Genomic DNA, 22,220 nt, shown 5'->3' on the forward strand with positions numbered 1-22,220 from the left:
TGTGACAGAACCAAAGTCGCGAGACAAATCCTCTCGCTGCTCTGTGTGCACTAAGCTGTGCCTGGCTACTCTGTGTGTGTGCTCCATTCCCCTTATGGCAAGGAGCACAGCCGACTGAAATCCCCTGTTCGCAGCTGTCTCATTATACACTGTTTCAAATAGTACTTTTCCAAAATGTATTTTTTTTAGGCAAATAAGTATTAAACTATTTTGCACTCATTTCCTAATCCTGCTTCTCTCTTGTAATGTGTTATGCTGTTGACAAGTACAGATGGTAATTTCCACCAAGGCAGCTAATTTCTGGCTAGAAATTGAATAAGTTAAACCCAGTGTTAAATAGGCATTATTGCTCCACACATACAAAGCGTACTCAGTATACCCTTTGGACACTTCATAATAAAGCTGGACAAATCCGTTTTTTGGACCCATTAATACCTCTAACCAGCCATAACCAGTCAATTTTCAGCAGAATCAAATGGAACACGGTGGTTTTACCAACTAGACAGAGTACTGTCAGCACCACTGTCTTCATGCCACCAGACAGTCATAATCCAACTCTGACCTCTTCTGCCCTATTATCATTAGATCCACCAAGCAAAGTGGTCCCATCCATCAGACAGCTTACCCAGTGACAGCAGACCCTTTCTGTATGATTGTGACTGGTGGTCCTTCCAATTTGTAAATGGGATTGGAGAGCGTCTACAAAGGCTGAAACAATACCACCCCTCACCACACACCGCTGGAGCCAGCTGTCGCGTCTAGCCTCTCCACCCGCCACTGCCCTTCATTCTCGCGCTGATCGCATCTGGAGATGCTGCGGTGACTTTGCCCACTGCACTCACTCATCGAACGCTTTCTCTACCTCTCTACCTCTGTTTCTAATATCTGAAGTATCATGTCTCCTCCCTGCCTCAGTTCCTCTTGCTAAATCCTCTGACAGTCTCCTCTTCTCTCTTTCTCTGAACCCCTCTCTCTACTCATTATCTCTTATTCGCTACTGCTGCGCCTCATACCTACGGCCTTTAATATTTCTCCCAGTTGGTCTTTCCTTTCTTCTCTATCTATTATTTTATACTTTCACTGAAACTCCTCCATCTATTCCTGTCCTCTCCGTTTCTGATCTCAGACAGTACCTGTAGAGGATATTCATTGCCATTCAATAGGCACTATGGTAGTTCACAAGACACTGCCATTGACTCAACTTAGAGAAATACAACTGGAAGAACACCAACACAACTAGTGAATTATTAGAGTAAATTTGTGCCACAGAGTTTAACTGTGGATCTTTTATATACTACCAAGACTAGATAGCAGAAATTAAAGTGCAAATTCATAAATAAAAGTGACGCAAGTGGCGGAAGTTTCATAGGTTTGGATTTACCAATTATGCATTGCTGTGCCCCCGAAAGGCCCAACAGCAATAATGCTGACAAATTCATTTCTAGATGTTCACGGGCTGCATAACAGGATATACAGTGTAACAGCCAAAGGTAAAAATGCTGCTTGGTCCTTTTTAACAATAAGTTATGTGCGAATGAATGCCATGCAAAGCCTCTGTCATCATAGCTTCTAAAAAGAGTAACCTGCTGCGTTTGGTTTTTTTCCACCCCATCTTCTGCAGTGAAACAGAAACAATTAAATGAAATACCAAACTAAAAACAAGCCTGACTCACATACTTTGGCACAATGATTTCTTACATTTAAACATATTTGCAGCATCCATTCTTATAAAAAAAAAGTATGAACACTGAGGTAGAGTACATCTCATTCCCATAACAGAGCTGTCCATTGAAATGCTTTTTACATCTAACTGCTATTCACTGACCAGATGCTGCCATTGACTGCAAGCGCCAAAAGCCACCCCAGCCCTCACCCATATGTTATTCAATTCTATTTACAGCAGTTCGCTGATAATTACTGGAAATGAATCACACAATAAAACAGGTAGTTTTATACAGTAGAGTGTCCTTCAACAATACAGTATAGGGCTGAAACGATTTATCGATTAAATCGATAAAATCAATTAATGAAATGCTTCGACACAAATTCTTTGCATCAATGCTTCATTTAATCCATGTAACTATACAGTACAGTGTTTCACACAGACATTACTGTCGCACATCGCGCTTACGCTGTGAACACGACGTGATTATAATGGAGCTGTTTGAAAAGTGGAGGAAGAGAAAGAAAACAGCGAGGGACAAAGAAGAAAGTGTCAAAAGTATGTTATTATTTCAAGCTAAAGAAAACAATAACTCTATAATGTCACAGTACATCCACCGTAAAACGAAACTTGTCACCTCGGCAACAGCATGACGGCACCTGAACAAAAAGGTGTTCTGCCAGCGGACCACAGACAAGGTAACAGTAACAGCAACTTTAGCAATTAACTGAAATCCTGATTGATTGTTGAGTTGAAGGCTAGTCAACGTAAGCCACAGTCCTCAGCTGAAAATGTCCACACGTGAGTTTGTTGTTCTCCTTTTTGGCCCGTGAGTTGTAATCTCACAGTCATGAGTTAACTGGCTGTCGGGAGCTGCACCTTTTAACTCCCCTCCAGATCTCTCTGTAGCTCAGACAATCCCTGCTACCTGCGTGTGCTAATCCATCCTTCACCCATATTCTTTGTCTTTATAACTGTTATCTTTATAATAACAAACAACAGCTGTTTCGTGTGCAGAATCGCTCATTTTACGTTTCACATTTCACGTGTGTTTTCTTGACAAAACGTGGTTTGGAGACCTGCGTTGGGTGACACAGCTGCTGTCAGCTCCTGTAGTGTGTGTGTCCCTGTCATCGATCAGTCACGTAGTGTGAACGCCATAACGACTTTAAGACTGCCGTCATATGCTGTCTAGTTGTTGGTCTGATGTTTGCTGTATGGCACACTATGAATTTCCAAAAGGACTAATAAATCACCTATATACATGCACAGCTGATCCCGTTACAGGGGGGTATTAAATGACGCATAGTTGAATCGTTGAAATAATCTATCGAAGCTTCTAATACTAAAATCATCGTTAGCTGCAGCCCTAATACAGTATGTTATCATGCGTACTGGATGCGAATGTTTCTGTCTGGCCGAGTTAAGCAGTTCCTACTTATGTGCAGTTCATACTTACTTTTAAATGCAAACATAGAGAGCTGTGCTGCTAGCGGTATTCTTAAATTAATAATTTGTCATTCTGCTAATCTGTCAGTCACTGACTCTCAGACTGAATTACAGTGTAACTGCTACTGAGCTCCTTTCATAAGCTGTACTTCACCTTGTAAAAGTCTGCTACTTAACTCTTTCTAAACCCTTCGAGCCCCTCTTCACTCCCCCCCACATGTATTTTCAATGCGCTACACAGCCAGGGCTTACTGCGTGTGAATCATGTGTTATCCCTTGTCCTCTGCTCCTGCTTGTACGTCTTTCTAATACTCTAATTTCATTTTTCAATCCAAGCTGTCAGGCATGTGGAAGGACCTGTCTACCATGTGATGTAGACATGGGGAGCGATGAACAATTTATATTCCGCCGGTTCGGCCGCAATCATACGGCATCTTCACAATTGGCAACATAAATATTGAGACAACTATTTAAACAGTTCTGATCAAACACGAGTCAATCAAACAAAAACCATGGACACAAAGAGGAGTGTAATGTGTCCGCATGAGAGAGATGCAGACAGTTAGGCAAGACAGCAGTGATCTAACACCAGAGTTTTAAATAACACAAACAGGGAGCTCAACAGTTTGTTATGACATAAGCTCATAATGTCTGATAAAAGGGACTAAGCATGGTAATAGCTTAGTCTGTATTATATAGAAGTAATACTTGTGTTGGAAATGCTCAAAACCCTGTGATCCATTTATAATCCCTTTCTTACACTCTGACCCCCTTCCCTTTATTCTCACTTTCACCTAATTCATCTGCTACTTTGTCTCCTCTCTTTCTGTCACTCTGACGCTGATGTACATCAACACTTTCTGTCATCTCTTTCAACCAACAGAACCTTTCAGAGTTCTGTTGAAGTTGCAGGGTTAATTGAAATTCAGGTGCAGCAAAAGCAATGAGAATCACAGGAGAGGTACAGGTGCAGAACCAAGAAGCCTATGCAATGTTCTTCACACAAGCAGAAAAGGCCTAATTAGGCAGTTTCACACTGACCATGTGCTTAAATCCTAACCCTAATGTTCACAGCCTGGTGCTCAATGAACACAAAAGGAGCACACATACTTGCACATGCATGGCAGACACACACACAGTTTTACAGCTTTCTTATAAAAGCTTTTGCTAACTGATCACCCATGTGGGGTATCTTTGTCTTTACTTTTTAACTTTCTACTCATAACTGTCAATGAATAAAAGTCAAAGCAAGAAACGCTATCAACATATCATTTGCAACTTTTTCAAGAAAAATGAGCACGAGTGTTTTTTAGCAATAAAATTATGGCTTGTACTGACTTGACACTGTAATGAAACACACCATTTTAGCGATTGCCATTTCATCAATTATTTATTCCTCTTGTCTATTATTTAATTATTTAGTTTTAGTTTATTATTATTTGTGGGGTTTTTTGTTTTTTGTCTTCATAGTTCACTGACAAGGTTTGTACTGTAAATATGCTCAACTATTAAAGGTGGGTTTTTTTTCAATTCACAAATGTCAAAAATTGATGAACTAAACATTAACTGATAACGTTATGTTGACGGAAAGCAAAAGGCTAAACTCGAAGTGCAACGCCAGATAGTCTGTGCCGTGCAGATAACAGAGACATGTTCCCCCTTTGTTAGACTCATTGCCGCTGCTGAATGAATGACCGCTGCTATTAAAATTTCACACGATCATTAATATCAATGCACAACTAATGATTTTCACTCACACAGTGGGCAAGCACAGTAACACAATGCTTGGCTAGCTTCCTCTCCTCATTCTTAAAAGGACATCTACGTGACAGGTGCTGTTGTAACAGCAGCGAAGTTAGGACTTTTAAAGGCAGTGCAATGTGTGTGTGTATGTGTGTGTGTGTGTGTGTGTGTAGCAAGTGTGTGGGTGAGCGAATGGGAGAGAACGAGTGGTAGAAAGTGACGGTGAAAGCTTGCGTAGCAGAGGAAAACATTGGCAGAAAGTTTTCAATCTGGCAGTAAATGTGCAGTGTATGTCACAGGGTGCCCGTTAATAAATGGGAAAATTACAGTTTCAATTACTTTTCAATGAATCATCCAGCCTTATATAAAATTTAAATTAAACAAAATCAAATTTGAGAGATTATTAAGATTATTTGGTTATTCTGAAATTTCTCTAATTAGATATTTGGAAACAAATTAAATCAAATTCAGTTCACAAGTTGCTATAAATTTTAACACTTGAAATAATTTCATCCCATTTACGTTTGTTGGCCCTCAGAAAATAGTATTTTAAATCTCATACAAAGACAAAATGCCATGTTAAGAATTTCTTCAGAATATTCATTGGGTTTCCAGTATGTCTCTAGTATGCTGATGACCTAATGACTCATTTATGCAATTATGATTTACTGATTACATTTGAATCATTATTAATCCCAGGGAAATCAGTGGCATTATGTTTGATTATTCACTATCATTTAAAGTTCCAAGTTTAGATGTAGAATTTTCCAGATATTCCCCACATTGACTCACATGTGTTTCTCTTTGAACAGTAATTAGCTGAACGGTAACAGCACATATAGAGAAGCCAGATAGCATTCAAGCTGGATTGGTGCTGTGGTCAGCTTAGGCATCCCAAACAAGTTCTTCTTTGGCCTCCAGTATACTGTAGCTGTCTGCCAGAGTCCTTGTACCTGTCTGCCTCACTAATCTGCCAGGGAGCAGACAAACATCAGTGGGCCTTATCTCTACTTCTCAGGAGCAGCCAGGAAAGGAGGCAGGAAAAAGGCAGGTGGCCCAGAGGCAAGACAGAACAGAAGCAGACTCATGAATTCAGTCAACACACAAATACAAACAGCTCATTACACACATGAATATGCACACATCACAAACTACACGTACACACCAAAGCACACAAAAACTATTTTACATAGAAGGCACTGAGTTCATCAGATAAGCACAGTGTTTCTGCCAAGCAGGTAAGAATTTGCTATGGGCAGTGGCTAGAGCATCAATGATGCAGTAAGTAAAGTGCAACAAAGATCATTTTATGTGCATGACATACCAGAACCAGTGCAACATTTCCTGTAAGGATGATCAGAAGGATTTACCCAGTGGCAATATTGAATGCTGCGGTTGACACACGGAGGGGCTATAATAAACCATCTGCACCAAAGTGATATTGAGTACTTTTTTTTTTTGTCTTTTTGTGCTACTAAATAAAAAAATATAATAAAATACTTGCATCTCATGCAAAATTGCACATGTGGGCAATGAAATGCTCCTCAAAGCACTTTCCTTGAGCCAAAGTCAGTAAAAAGTCAAATTCTGTCTGTATTAGATTTCACAGGACACTGGTGCCTTGGAGAAATCCAATGTCTTTACTGCATACTGTGTGTTCTGGCATTTGTATTCACTGCATACTAGAGTTGCCTGCAGGGGGATGTGGTGGCTTAAAAAATATGAAAAGCGTGTTATCCCACATATGAATATGAATTGGGTTTTTCTGTCACTGGCACACAAGAGTTTGTAATATGACATACTAAATAAGTAGTCCTACTTTCTGAGGAGTGTGCACACATGTGAACATTAACGAGCGTGTGTGTGTGTGTGTGTGTGTGTGTGTGTGTGTGTGTGTGTGTGTGTAAGGTAAAGATGTCTTTTGTTACTGTAATTGAAAAGTTTCTAGTGAAGACATGTTATCCATCATTCTTTGTATATATTGAAGCTATCTATCTAGGGTAAGACCAGCACTGGCACATACAATCTGTAAGCTTTTAAATCAATTTAATGTGGATTTAAAGGAGAATTTTGTACCAACGTGGAAAAGGGAAGAATTCACAGTAAAAATCTGTGCTCTGAAAAAACTACGATACCTTATGCTTCTAATACACCATTTGATTCAATAAAAACATGCTTAGTTTATTTTGTTTGGGCAAAAACAGATCGTCTCAATATTCACCTTTTAGCCTCCAGTGACACTTTCTGATTGTTGTCTTAAGAGAGCACAGCAGGTAGCAGTTGGAGCGACGCTTCCAGATGACAATGTATCCTGTCCTCTAAATGAACAGCACCAGCAAAAAAAAAAACCTCACACAGTCACATTTGCTATGGGTTCCAGTCTGGCACCTTTATCTAAAAATACACAATTTTTGCAGCTTTTGTGAGCTGGTTTTGTCAGAAAACCAAACAAATGCATGTCAGGGAGGTCACAGAGAAAGTACAGAGAGAAAAAGAGGACAGAAAGCCAATGCATGCAGAAATGTTTCTGCTTGTTTTTCTGCTGCCAGAATGTAGGATAAAAGGTTACATTCATGTCAGCAGAACATTGTCATCTGGAACTTTTTTTGCAAACTGTAGTCCAGATCAGACTGTTTATAATTATAATAACAACAAAAATAAAAATTTATTAATACAACACTTTTTAATAATAACATGCTTTATGGTTAACTTTGGATTAAAAATGTTCAGGACTGCAATGAGGCAAATAAAATTAGACAATTAAAATACTACAAAAATTAAATGGAATAAAATACACAACAATAATGTTAGATAAAAATACTACTAATGATAACAATATATATGAGACATGTTGGAAATATAACAGTGTGCTAGTATTAATAAAAAGCTTTTTTAAAGACATGTTTTGATATTGTTATTTAAAAGATGTCAATGATTCTGCAGCCTTGGACGGGGAATTCCAGAGCTAAGGGGTCCTGACTGCAAAAGCCCGGTTACCTTTAGTCTTAAGCTGGGATTTAGGAACAGCCAGCAGAGCCCTGACTGAGGATCTGCAGCTGCGTTCTGGTTCATAGAGGAGCAGCAATTCAGCAATATATTTATAAATCTTAAAATAAATTCAAAAACCTACTGGTCTAGTAACCAGGGAAGAGAGGCTAAACAAGGCTGATATGATCTTGTCTTCTAGTATGCTAGCTGCTTTTTGTATCAGCTGAAGGCTTTAGTTTTTTTGGCTTAACCCTGAATACAATATAATACAACAATCTAACCAAGATGAAATAAAAGCATGTATGTATGAGAAAGAATATACCAGATTTTTGAGATACTCCTTTGTTGCTAAAAAAAAACTATTGAACTACTTCTGCAATTTGTATTTCAAATTAAAGGTCACTGTCAAATATTACACCCAGGTACCTGGCTGCATGTTTGGCATTTATAGACAATGTTTGTAGATGTTTGAACATGAAGATGTTTTTGTAAAATTGGTAATTCAAGTGCAAAAACAATGATTTCAGACTTTTTCATTTAGCTGGAGAAAGTGTTGGGACATCTAACACTTTTTTTCACAGACAAGATAATAACTGATAAGAATTTCCTTCTTCACTAGTAGGGACTTTTTTATTGATGTATGATATGTCCCATTGAGAACAACAAGGGGGGGCCAGAGATTGAGCCTTGGGGGACACCACAGGTCAGATGGGCCACAGAAGAGGAGGCATCACCGACCACTACCAAAAAAGGTCTGTTTGATAAATAGGCAGTCCAGTAGGCATCCATCATGCCAACCCATATTTCAAATTGTGTAAAATGCTGAGCTGAGCTGATTGAAATTTATCAAAAAAGAAGATTGTTCATAGAAGGAAACAGAAGAGGAAGAGAAGAACAACTTTAAATAAACAACTTTCACTAAAATGTTTAATAAAAATGATCATTTAGAAATGGAGACAGTGGACACACCGCTAAAATAGTGGGACAGACCAACACTGTTAAAATCTCCTTCAGAAATCTGGCAGGCATAACATCTGAAGGATGTTGAAGGCTTTAGTTTGGCATTGTGCACAATGAAAGGGCTTCAAAATAACTGAGCAAGGCAGAAGGGTCACTGGTGAAATGACCGGTTATGGTTGTTGTTTCTTTTGTTAAATATGGATTCTATGATTTTGGAAAATGACTTAAGGGTTACGTTTGTTGCAATGATGACCTGGCTTATTTTAATGCTTTTTGATGTAACTTGTACTGTTGAAATTAGTTAGTACGTAATCTGTAGACATGTTTTGTTTTTGGTTATTGCTATGTGTAGATGCAGTGGTGAAGGCCTTACGCAGTTGTCAGCAGAGTTTAAAGGTATTTAGGACACGAGAAGGATGGCCTTAAAAAATAATAGCTTTTTGGTCAGAAACACATAAGCTAGCCTCATAACCTCAACTACACACAACCACACACAGACATCACATCTTGAAATAAAAACTGAAATAGCCATTTTAAAATCTCTGTTGATTGTTTGAAGTAGGAGATTAGCATGAGAGAAGCAAGGTTCTGAGTTTCAAATGCAGCTGCGAAATCAAACTAATCATTAAAATCTGAACATGAAATACTTCCAAATTTTAAAACCACATGTAGGTTAGTTAGCTTGATCTGCAGATACACAAGATATGTAAAAATATTCGCCTTCAGGTTCTGTGTACTCGGTTCTATCCAATCTATGCAGTAACAGCACTTAATGTGTATTTAGGAGCTGCTTTCGACTTTTGCTGTATTAGTGGTTTATTAGTTTGCTTTCTTTGCAAATACAGTCAGTATTTTTTAAGGTATATGATGATAAAAATTATAGAAGTGCTGTATTAACGTAGCCCAGGAACCACGCGAATCTGCTGAGCTCATGTTTCTTTTACTCTGGCAGATACGTCTAACATCCGAAATGGATCCGGTCGGGCAAATCACATTATCTGATTTGAAAAGATTTGAAAAGTCACGCATCACATGTTTTGCTGCTCTGATTAGTTGTAGGTTTGGACCTGCGTCTAGTCAGACTGCGCAGTGCTGATCAATGCATTCAAAAAAGTATGTTGAATTCAATGTATCCATATGCATTTAGAATATTTTACTGGATATCCTATTTCCCGCCTCAAATGTTTTCATATAGTTCTGAGAACATGTGTGAATAGGCGACCATTTTTTTCCTGCTTGAAGATGGACCACAAACCTCCCCAACCTGCGTGTTGCACAGCGCTACGTCAAATGTTTTATTGTTCTGATTGGTTGTAGGTCTATCCAATTGTGTCTTTTGGTCTGTGCCCGTTGAGCACGTTAAGAGGTTCCTAACTAATACGCATTTGTGAATTAGTCCGGCGATGCCAGGTTAGTATTTCCCACTTTGCATGCATTTGCTGAGTTTGTTGATAAAAAATTAGTCTCTTCCCACTGTTGAGAAGAACCTTAAGTATTATGTAAGCTCTCCATCCAAACTACAGTGCTTAAGAGGAGCCAAAGAGAAGCCTTTTGCACAAGAGCTATGCAAAATGTGGAATGATTGACACTCACAATGGCCGTAACAAAATAAAAATAAACTATGTGCTTCTTTAAAAAGATACTTAGCAAGGAACATTTCTGCAAATAAATTACAAAGAAAGTAAGAAAATGAGAGAAGGTAGCTGAAGGTAAATGTTCATCCGCCAGGCTTGTTGAGACCACTCTGGGAGGAAGGGAGGGAGGGAGTGGGGAATCAGTAACAAATACAGAAAATGCATTGTTATGGATCCATTTCCATGGACGGACAAAAATCTCTCAGTTGCAGAAATCTCAATAATATAATCCCCTTTCACGCAAAGTGCTGAATTATAGTCCAATAAGCAGCTTTTGTTGTAACAAGTAAGTGCCATAAAAACATTTTGTGATGATGAAAACAGTCCACTTTTCCTTTTACGTATTGTGGAGTTCACAGAAAGGAACAGAGAGTGTGTCACGACATACACATACTGTAGATCTAATTTGTCCATGCAGAAAATATATCTTTAGCCGTTTAAATACAGTGACCACAATTATTTGTATAACAGTAAGTAATTCCCAAGCAGCTTAAAGGACAACTTGACTCCTGGAAGCTGTTTAAATGTTATAGGTAAGTATATTAACAGCCTATACTGTTCAGTGTGTTCGGGGGGTTGTTTTGTGATGTCAGAATCATTCAACTTATTGTTACGTCCTCATTTTTCCAAAACCTGCCTCATCTGCTTCATATTCAGTTAACGTTTTCCTGCTTTTTCCAGAATTACTTTCAACACTTGCTGGGACTTGTTGCATTCAGCAATGCTTTTATTTATAGATGGAGCGAGCAATACAGCATACTAATCACACCAGTAAGAGCAGAAGCGTGTGTGCGTTTTCCTGGCTTGGTTGTTAATCCAACTCAGAAAAGCAGCACCAGACCTTTTGGAATTGCTGACAAAATTGTAGATGTGGGCGGCAATTCAGAGGTCTATCCTGATCTTTACCAGTATTTTAAATTGCTGATATTTACTCAAATTAACCTATTGAACCCACATATTCCCCTTCAGTAGCGTCAACAATCTGAAGTACATCACTCTAGATTCTCTATCTGCTTGTACCACTGCTTCATCTTGAACAATGCTACTGTACTGTATATGATCCTTATTTTAAGTGAAATATTGAAATCTGATATGCCATGTATGCAGCATCACATCAAATGAGAACATGTAGATGCCTGTGTTTTATTGTATACACATTTTCATTCAATTCAGCATGGCATATTTCGTATCTTTGGAAACGTTTGGATCTTCACTAAAATAGAAATCTAATAATGTTAACAAAAGTCAGTTAAATATGTCTTTAATGCTGGAACCAGGGCCAAGAATTTATTTAATTGTAGCTGTGCTTAAAACATTTTGGCATTATATGATGATATCTAAATTAAGCTATACTGAGCTATAAAATGCACTCAGTAATGCAGTGTTGTATCACTAATACAGCAAGACTAGGTGGATACAGAAAATCTGATAGTGGTAATAAATAAAAATTCTAATTTGTGCATTATTTCCTTGGATGATGCAGTTAATGTCTGAGACTACATCGCAAAGATGGCAGAAAGATCTTAGCCTAAACTCATTGGAATTCATTATTTCCTCTCTGTCCTTCACTCTCTCTTTGCAGTCATTGAAAAGGGCAGGTGAGTGGTGGCTGATTACCAAACATCTTCTCCTACCTTTGATCTCCTGAGGTGTGGGGCTCTAATCCATCTTGCAGCACAGGGAGGCTGTCTGATCTGGGTGGTTGTAGTAGCCACTTAGTTTCTCCTCATTTCACATACACATACAGAGTAGTATGTGCCGCCCGGCTCTCGCGCAAGAGTTTGGGCTCTGCGCGCTGCAATGCATAGACACTAAGAGGGAAAAAAAAACACAACACAAAACACAAAAATATGATTTTATGAGGCACAGCCATAGACATATTATCAAGGACCACAATCAATTTCACACTTTGAAACACAGGGTTTTAGTAATCCTGAGACATAAAGACATTTCATTGTTGTTCCCTTATGGGAGCTTACAGAAAATCAAAAAAAAAAAGCATTAAGGCAAGGCTTGTCCTGCTTACTATCCAGAGAATAAACTATACATTTTCAAAAGCAACTTCTGAACAATGGTACTATATTATGTCATATTTCTTGTCAGGTTACAGCTCCTGCAGTCCTATTACTAATGCTGAGGACAGCCATTTATCCAACATACAGTATGTTTGGAATCTGCACAGTAAACTGCAGTTTCAAAGTTCACGGTCCCGTTTTGCTGATGGTCTTGTTTTACTGTTTGTCCCTTACTCAGCTAGATACCCCTTCCTCTTTATATAGCACATCCAACATTTTTCATACCGTCACTGCACACACATGGAACAGCTCAGGAAACTCATCAGCATTCAAAACAAGGCCTAGCACGCAATATTGCAAGATAATTTTCACGGTAAATGAGAAAGTAAATGTCACTTACAAGATGAGCATTAATCTCATGTCAGTGCATTTTAATGGCACCCTTACTCAGACGAGAATTACACGTCTCCCTGGAGATCAACCTAATCACTAATCACGTCACTGCAGACGCATGACCTGCCATATCAATAACTGTTGACACGTGAACTGTACACACACTGTATGTTTGCATGAACACACAAGCATGCCCATACACACGCATACACAAGTGACCTTGTTAAGTGTCAAGTTTATCAGTCATAAGCAGATTCTCCTTACTATTATCATAACATCTAAAAAACTGAGTCTCAACTTGAGGGTTGAAGATTTAACAAAGGTTAGACTTTTATTAATATTAAAGCTGCTATGTGTACGATTTGAAACTTTGACTTTAGCACCATCCAGCAGTAGTATCAAAAAAGACAATCTGATAGACAACAACGCATGCTACCACCACCCTTCTACAACTGACACTAACAGCGTGGGTATGCTCCAATAGAAATGTACAACGGCGTATTAAGGCCATTGTAGGTTTATTTTTATTACAGAGCTGGGGGAGAGGGGTAATATTATGAGAAAAATCTCAAAATTAAAGCCGTAGATTTATGAGTAAAGATACTCAGATTTTCTCTGAGATTAAAGTCGTAAATTTACAAAATAAAACTCACAAAAAACTGGAATATTCTCTGAGATTATAAACTCACAAATTTGCGAGAAATACTGTAGGTTTGTTAGTTGGTGGATGAACTGAATACAGACGCTGGGCTCAACCCACAACCCTCCAGGTCCAACTAGCACACTGCAGCTTGTAGGCTATCCCCCTTTGGCCATGCTGGAAGGGGAGAGTGATTTCATCCTCCCCTGCAAGCCCCACCTTGGGGATATAGTCCTACCGGTTGATGCGCTATGTACTGTGGTTTAAGTGGTCCAGTGCTTTTTGGTGATCCACAAACCGAAGGGGCACAATGAGTTCAGAATAGCTGTAAAAACAGGATGGACAATACATCGTACGCACAAGCTCTTTTCGAGCACCTTCCAACCCCATTCAGACTGACATACTGACCAGTACAAAAGGGGTATGAGAGTGAAGGGCTAAAAGTATGTAGACTACACCACTTTTTTTTCACTGGGATTCATTTTCATTTTTGTACAAACCGCTACTTGTGCTATCAGAATAATTTCAAAGATGTTATAATCACATAATGGCTTCAAGTCCTCTAAGAAACCAATTACATACTGTGAGGCGACAGTGCTAACCACTGCACCACCGCGCCGCCTCACAGCAAGAAGGTTGTGGGTTCAAACCCCGGTTGCCCCGGTGGAGTTTGCATGTTCTCCCCGTGTCCGCATGGGTTCTCTCCGAAGACATGCAGGCTAGGTTGATTGGTGACGCTAAATTGTCCTTAGATGTGGATGTGAGTGTGAGTGGCTGTCTGTCTATGTGTGGCCCTGCAATGGACTGGCGACCTGTCCAAAGTGTACCCCGCCTTTCTCCCAATGTCAGCTGGGATTGGCTCATTGCAGCAGAAAGAACACGGTTTCACCGCTATTCAATTCTCACATTTGGGAATCTCGGCAAACCACATGCTATTATATTGTCAATAAACTATGGTTTAGCTGTGGTGGTTTGTCTTTGCAGTTTTAATCTCATTATATTTGGCTGACTCCTCTGTCGACAGACTGTAAAACATATTGATACTGCTACTTTGTAAACAGAAGTACTGCTAGCACTGCTACTTTACCAACTTAGATTAGTCTTAAACGTCCTCCAGTGGCTCAAGTACATCTACAGCGATGAATCAATTGTTGGGTTCAAAGCACTGTTTAATTCAGTCAAGAAATCCACTTGTCTGTAATTACTTGCAATAAGTTTTTTAAAAAACTATGTATCCAGCTTGAGACAATTTACAGTAGGCACAGAATAAAAGGTTAGATCAAATGAATATTTGCAGCTCTTGTAGAGGATGTGGGATAAATAATAATGGGGTAACTTTTGAAGTGCTGACATACAGTATGTAAAGTTTCAGCAGAAGGAGATTGTTGCTGAATGTTCCTTCAGCCTGATCTCCTCTCCAACTCATTTACCCTCCCTCTTCCTCACAGTTTTCTCTCTGCCTTAGACCTTCAGGCTGCTGTGTACAAGCCAAAGGTACAGATTCTTTTTCCTATCAAACACTGCCCAGAGGACTAAAATCCCTATTGTACTGCCTCCCCTTACCATTAAAAAGCTCTAACTTTTACATCTTTTGAGGAGTGACATTGCATGGTAAACCCAAAGTACAGCCTCAACACATCTAATAAATAGTGCTGTTGCTCTTAAATGTCATTATGTGGAACTATTTCATATCATGTAGACTCTGATTGGGATTTTAGGATGTAGAAATGTAATACAGCAAATCATGTTCTGAATACTGTACATGGAGGTAGAAATGCCTGAAATGCTACTTAGTTTTGGGACAATCAATTAAGTTTTAAAACAAAAAAGTATGTTGAATTCAATGTATCCAAGGCGACTTGCAAATTCTCACTGGCTTTAAATTCACTGACTAGATCATACATGGTGCTGAATATGTTTGTAAATAGCTACACCACGACATGTGCATATAATTATGTATGGCAAGAGAAATAAGCAATTATGCTTTGGTTGAAAAATATCTGCTTTTGGTGAGCTTGTGATGTAGTAAAAAACAGGCCTGACTAGCTGCAAGGCACATTTTAGAATATACACAACCACAGCACTGCAAAAGCTATATTTTGAAAAGACCTTATGAAATTGTTCTCATTTTGGACCATCTGCACCGAGAAATGTTACCCTTAGGCTTAAATTTTTCTGCAAACTAACATTCTCAATATAAGTTTGGTTTGTAGAAATGGTAAAAAATAATGAGGTAGACAAAACTTTGTGGCCAGATTATATTCATGTATGTTTCAGAAGCAAGTGTTAAGTCATTACTAAGTGTTGTAGACACAAATCGTACGACAACTTGGCAAGTTGTCCAAACAACTTACTGGCCAGCTATTAAGTAAATATCAACACTATTTAAAACTGCACTTGGAAGAAAACCAAAAATACACACCCTCCCTCACTGATCCTTCCCTACTGTACTCCATGATCTAAATGAGGCTCAGGCAAATCAAGAGGTGGACTCAGGAGGAAGTGTGGGAGGGGGGGGCTTTTATTATTATTGTAACATCAATATGAAAATTTCATTGCTAATCTACGCTGCATGCACAATTATTAGGCAAATTACTGTATATTCCTCAGGATAAATTTTATTGTTGAACAAACACAATGCTCTCAGTCATTCCAAAATATAATTGAATCTCAAACCTGAATGTTTAACTAAGGAAAAGTGGATGATAGCAGCCTATACCAGCGCCCCTCATCCACATTGCTGGCACCTGAGAAGAAGTGGTGCCCTGTGTCCATCCGTGACCCAGCCACAGGCCCCATCCATCTGATCCATCAAGAGTCACTCTCACACTCTGTCCATAAGACCTTTGAAAAATCTGTCTTCAGGTATTTCTTTGCCCAGTCTTGACTCTTCAACTTGTCAATCTTATTCAGTGGTGGTCATGTTTCAGCCTTCCTGACCTTGGCCATGTCTCTGGGCACCATGATATAAGGTGTCATTCACTTTCACCAAACCCTCCCTCATTCCACAAATACACGTAACCTGAAAATGATTAACTTCAGTGAGTATTAAAGTTCATGTGGTTTAGAGTAGGAAAATGTGCATAGAAATAATGATTCAATCAGAATACTTATTTACCTAATAATTGTGCACGCAGTGTTTTGAATTCAACACAGTTTACAGCTGAGTTTCAGAACATCAAAATATTACTGTGCTGCAAGGATGTAGAAATTATGTTGTTTATCTAAAGGATGCAGTTAATCTATGACCATTAGCTCATTCCAGAAAAACACTTTTTTATTGAAGATAAAAGATAAGATATACCTCTTCTATCTGTAAAAATCCAAAGTCAATAATCAAGTCATTACCTCTGCTAGGTTATGCTTTTGGTTGTAGTTTGTTGTTTGTTGCAGGACAGCTCAAAAATGTTTTAGCAGATTTCAGCGAGATTTGGTAAAAAGTTAGGCAGTGAACCAGGCAACAAATAATTTTTTTTGTCTTTTTTTTTTTTTTACAGATCTGGCACATGTATCTAGTTTGTGATCAGCTCATTTTAAGTTGTTTTACCTCTCAGTTTGTCTTGCTGGAAGAAAAAGTAAAACCCAAATGTGTCCAGCATGTCTTGTTGTATAGCTGTATAGAATGTCCTCCACGTTACGTTTAATGAAAAACATTTCCTAATTATCAGCTACCAACATGAAGTGAGAACTTTTTCATAGCTGTCAACTCAGCAGTGACTATGTTAATGAGCTTGAGGGTAAATACTGTATGTGTTCTTGTACAGTATGTGTGTTTGTGCTTGTATTCGTGTGCATATGTGCATACAAAATAAAGTGTACTCATAAATTTTGATTTTACTCCATGAATAAAATCCATCAGCTCTTGAATTCATTCGACTGTTCTCTTAGGTTGCCTCTGTAAAAGAGAAGGTGAGAAAAAATAAAAGGTCTCCTAAAGCAACCTGATAAAATGCCGTCCTAAAGCAACTTTATGTTGATTTACTTCTAAACATGTGCTGTACTATTGTGAGCGATACCACAGTACATGACATATGCAGATTGATATTTCACTATGAAATCAATGTAATATGGAAAGGGCAGGGGAGTGGTATGGATTTTCTGTTTTTGCTTTGGCATGGCCATCAATCGTTATAGGTAATCTGGGAAAAGGGACAGACAGGGGAGAACAAGCAAGACAGCTGCTATGAGCTGCTGCAGCTGGGGAGACCTGTTAGGAGGGTTTTGAATTATTTGCCCTTTATAGCAACCCCACACCCCAACACCTTTCAGTGGGAAACGTATTTGCAAATACTGCACCTAAAAGTGAGAAATCTAACTGGAAGATTTTAGGACTTGCTCATCAAGCAGAAGCTTCTGTTGTCATCTAAAGGGATCTAAATATATTGCATTTGACAGGAACACATTACCGCTGATTGAAATTAGAGTTCACAATTCACAATTTGAAGCTACAAATTATCATCACCATGTGTCTTCCATGTCAGCCACAGAACTGTCCAAGGTTGCAGTATAGGCTGATTTAGTATGAACGTTTGATAAGCTGATAAAAGAACACATACATATAGTTATTTAGCAGTTCTGGGATTGTCTAGTCTACATCACGCTGACTTCAAATGTTTTATTCAAAGCAGATCAGACAATAAATATAGATTAATTGAACAAACCATCACAAGTGGTACTGAGACGGCTAGCTGACAGGGGTTTGGAGTGCGAGCCTTATAACGGGGTGTGTGTGTATGTTATGCATATTTTCTGCTGAGAAAGATCCTGTGACTGGATCTTGAGGTGAGAATTTTTTGTCCTTGTTTTTGTCGAGTTGAGCTGAAACTGAAGCATCAAATGTGTGCTTCTTTATAATAACTTTCAAAGTATAAGTGTCAGTGTCAGACTGAATTTAAAGAGAATCTGGAGAATGATGCCTCTCACCAATGCATTTCTTGTTTTCTAATGTTTATATGTAAGGCCGTCTTGGTCTGTCAGTCAGCTTGTGTTCAGACCTGCCATCTCTCTGCTGCTGTTCTTAATGCTGAGCTCTTTGCCTCCAGTTATGAAGGAATATAGCTTCCTATCAGTCTGTGCCGTGACCCCAATTGGAGAGCCATATTCAATGCAACACACAGGAGAGATGAGAGGCAGCAGTGGGCTGCCTGGGCAGGCTGCAGGGGACCGATAAAGCTTTTAGAATTCACAAGCTGTCATCACACCGTCCCTGATACTAACCTACCTCACTACTCCTCCATCAACCCGCAGGTGGCAAAAAGGACATAAGGTGAAAAGTTGTGTACAGTGACTCCATTAATATGCAGGCAAGAGGAAACAATAACAAATCCTCTCCATTTTCTCTACTCCACGGAAGTTAATGGAAATTAAATATGCTTTTCATACAGGCAAACAGATTTAATCAAAACAAGGCCCATTTCGTTAACATTTTCATCGACAATCTTGAAAGCCAACAATGAATAAAAAGCATTTAAAAATAGTCACATTTGCAAGGTCCAGACAGCAAAACAAAGGGAGATTATGGAAGGGTAAGGGAAAAAAACTATAAAAAGGCAGACAGCAAGAGTACAAATGGAAAGTGGGTGAGTAAACTAAAAATGGAAGCATTTTAAGACTGGGCTGGACTAAAAACTAGCTAGTTTCATGATAAGCTATGCTACCATCCACACTACACTACATTTTCACTTCAGCAAGAAACATTTGATTAATTTTATGGGTTATGTCCTTGTGTAACATGACTAGTCAGTGGCAAATATTATGATTGATATTATGATAAGTGTGACCATACTGCAGTCAACAGTCACGCAATGGTGTTCTGCGTTAAATCTTTAATGGGCTAAAAGATAAAGTCATAATAGACTCATAGATTACCTCACACACTGGGTTTTTGACCATAATTAAAACAACAAAGCTTTGAAGAGCAAAGCAACCTGAAGCGCTCCTTTTCTAACCTGTTCGATGCCTGTAGTTGTCACAGCTGTATGGTTATTGTGAAAGCTTCAAATTTTGGTGACAAATGTCACATCTGAAGGTCTGGTAATGTTTTTTGATCATATGAGGTCGGCATCTCTGACTTGGGTCTTGCAATAAAAGGACAGTAAATCAGAATGTAGCACCGGGACATGATGGACTGTAAATGTAAAGAAAAGGTGACAGAAATATGTATGGACAGACAAGGAATGCATGAGTGGGGGAGTAGAATATAGAAAGGTTAAAGGTGGAGATGTGAGATTGAGTGAAAGAGGCAGAGAAAGAAAAGGGATGAATTAGATGAGATATTAGCAGCAGCAGGAGGGGGAGGGCATTAGGAGCTATAGAAGTTGAGTAAGTGGCAGACTGCCATGTTGGGCATTGCAAGACAGAACAGACTCATTTAGGTGTCTGCATTTGACGCTGCTGAATGGCAATAGTGCTTCCTCTGCTGCTGGTTTCAGGGACGTGCCTGGAGTGTAGAGTGGCCTTCTTCCTGTGGCCTGGGGCCTTAAATCAGTTCTGCACTAGACACACTAACTTGCAGCTGCACATGCACTCCCTCCCACTGTGTGTCCCTCCCTCTATCTCTCTCTGTCTCACTCTCTTTCTCATGGCCAACAGAGATGGCACATTTGCTCACTGTGACCCCAGGGTGAGACTTAAGACGAAGATATTGACCTTGAACTTGACAACGTTCAAGAGAGAGAGAAAAAAAATACTCACACAGAACAGCGTGGAGAGGTACGAGCCAATTGGGAGCCCTAAAAAGACATCCAGATATGACAGCGCTGAAGATGTGTTAGGAGGTTTCTCACAAAGCTCTAACTGATGCAATGCTACGGATACTCAAGAAACTGATGAGGGAGGCCTGAGGTGTACTGTCCTGCCAGAAGGGAAGGATTTCAGTGTGACTTATTCAATCCTGGCAGCCTGTGAGCGCTATTGAGCAAAAGCGAAGGCAGGCATCCACACTGCTGGTGTGCCCTTGCCTCTGTCCCCTGGGTGGCCAGAATTATGAAAGCAACATGACTTTGAATCCTGTTGGGTTTTAACCTTACCTGAGGATGCCAGGTGTTCGTGTATCCTACAGTTGTTCACTTCATTTATAATGCATGTCCTGGAATACACTATTCTCCCCTGAGGGTACACAGGCATATGCATAATTTAACACAGATTCCATGAAAGCAGACGTCACACAGTACTACCTCAGGAGGAATGTGATTTGTAAGGAAATCCTGCTGATGACAGTACTGCTGGCAACAGGCATTTGTAAGAAAAAAAAAAAATCTCAACAGGAGAATGTATCCTTCATATTTCAATAAGATTCACATTCCCTCCTTATATCCATCACTGAGACAAAACCATTCTTGCTTTCGCAAACCAGAAAATGACCTATTCTCTTCAGACACATACAAGGTCCTCCTGTCTTCAGAAGTAGAATGACAATCCTTCTCCTATCAACATGTCATGTCAGCTTACATCCAAAATGTTTCTGACCCAGGTGTATGTACTGCATTTCTGGAATGTCCCCCGGGAAAATGCACGCCTGCAGAATTAAACACAAGCTTCTTTGCGCTAGTTAAGAGAAGTCACCGACATCTTACATGCAACATGCAGCCTAAAATCTTGTGCAGCATGTTATTCACTACCACACTTACTCCACAACATCCATCATATACAATGTATTCTAAACAAGGTCAAGGTATCACTCCATTATGACACATAACAAATGAAATAATGCTGATAAATATAAAAAAAAATGCACTGACGCACTGTCTAATATCAAGGAAATCATTTAGAGCTCAATTTTAAATTTTGTGACCGCAAACATGCCACAAAACATTAAAAGGGTTCAGTGTGTGAGGGGTTCAGCCAATAGTGAATTTTACTACGGGCATTCTACAAATGAGAAAATATTATATTCATTGTATTGTGTTTCTAACATCCAGAGACTATTTATTTATAGCCAAATATGCTCAGATGATAAAAACATTTCAATTGTGACTGGAGCTCATTTCAATTGTTATGGCGAATATTTTTCATTATCTTCCTCCTCTCTTCGTCCCAGCCTCATCTCTTCCCTCGTAACCAGTGATTCATTAGTGTCTTTGTGTGCCATGAGCTAATTTACACTCTCCTGTGATGATTATGAGCCGTGTGCACTCAGCGCTTCATAAAGTATCCATCCCCTCTATTGATCCAAGTCTGTCTCGTCTTCAGGTCTCCAGGTGCTTCCAGTTTGTTTTCGCAGTTTGTTTATTTCCCAGCGTGTTCGCCTACCACAGTCTGACACACACACACACACACACAGACAATAACACACACTAATGGCTCGTTGATGAGATGCTTGACCATGAAGAAGAGCTGATATTGAGGAAGGGCTGATGAACACATAAAATGTTTTAATGCCAAAGGGCTGTTGCATTTGCTTGGGTGTGAGGTTGTAAATACACACACGCGTATATGGCTTGTGGCAGCTCAAGGACAAGGCCAGTACCCAAATTCTTTAAGAGCAGACGCAGTAATCATTCGATACTTTTGACTTCATACCTAAGGTGTAATTTACAGTAACTGATTTGTGAGCAAATGCAACAGCAAAATGTTTGTTTTGAAGAGGTCACTCACAACCTGCATTAAGTATACAACAATTTATCAACCTATCAAAACTTAGTTTATGTATCGCATGCTGACAAAAATAGATACAGCCTATTTTGACAGTCTAAAATGACTGTTTTCCCACCTATAAAATGGAAGAATACATAGGC

General features: G+C 39.2%; 1 protein-coding gene across 11 annotated transcripts in view; it reads right to left on the reverse strand.

The window, feature by feature from the left end:
• The window catches only part of grik4 (glutamate receptor, ionotropic, kainate 4), a 353,258-nt gene that overhangs the window by 243,427 nt on the left and 87,611 nt on the right, over positions 1-22,220 (reverse strand). For all 11 annotated transcript variants that reach the window (XR_006828758.1, XM_046073785.1, XM_046073784.1 and 8 more), the window contains one exon: positions 12,072-12,248. The gene's annotated coding sequence lies outside the window, so the exon portion shown is untranslated. The remainder of the gene's footprint in view (positions 1-12,071; positions 12,249-22,220) is intronic.

The sequence above is a fragment of the Micropterus dolomieu genome, linkage group LG17 (assembly GCF_021292245.1).
Source record: "Micropterus dolomieu isolate WLL.071019.BEF.003 ecotype Adirondacks linkage group LG17, ASM2129224v1, whole genome shotgun sequence".
NCBI lineage: Eukaryota > Metazoa > Chordata > Actinopteri > Centrarchiformes > Centrarchidae > Micropterus > Micropterus dolomieu.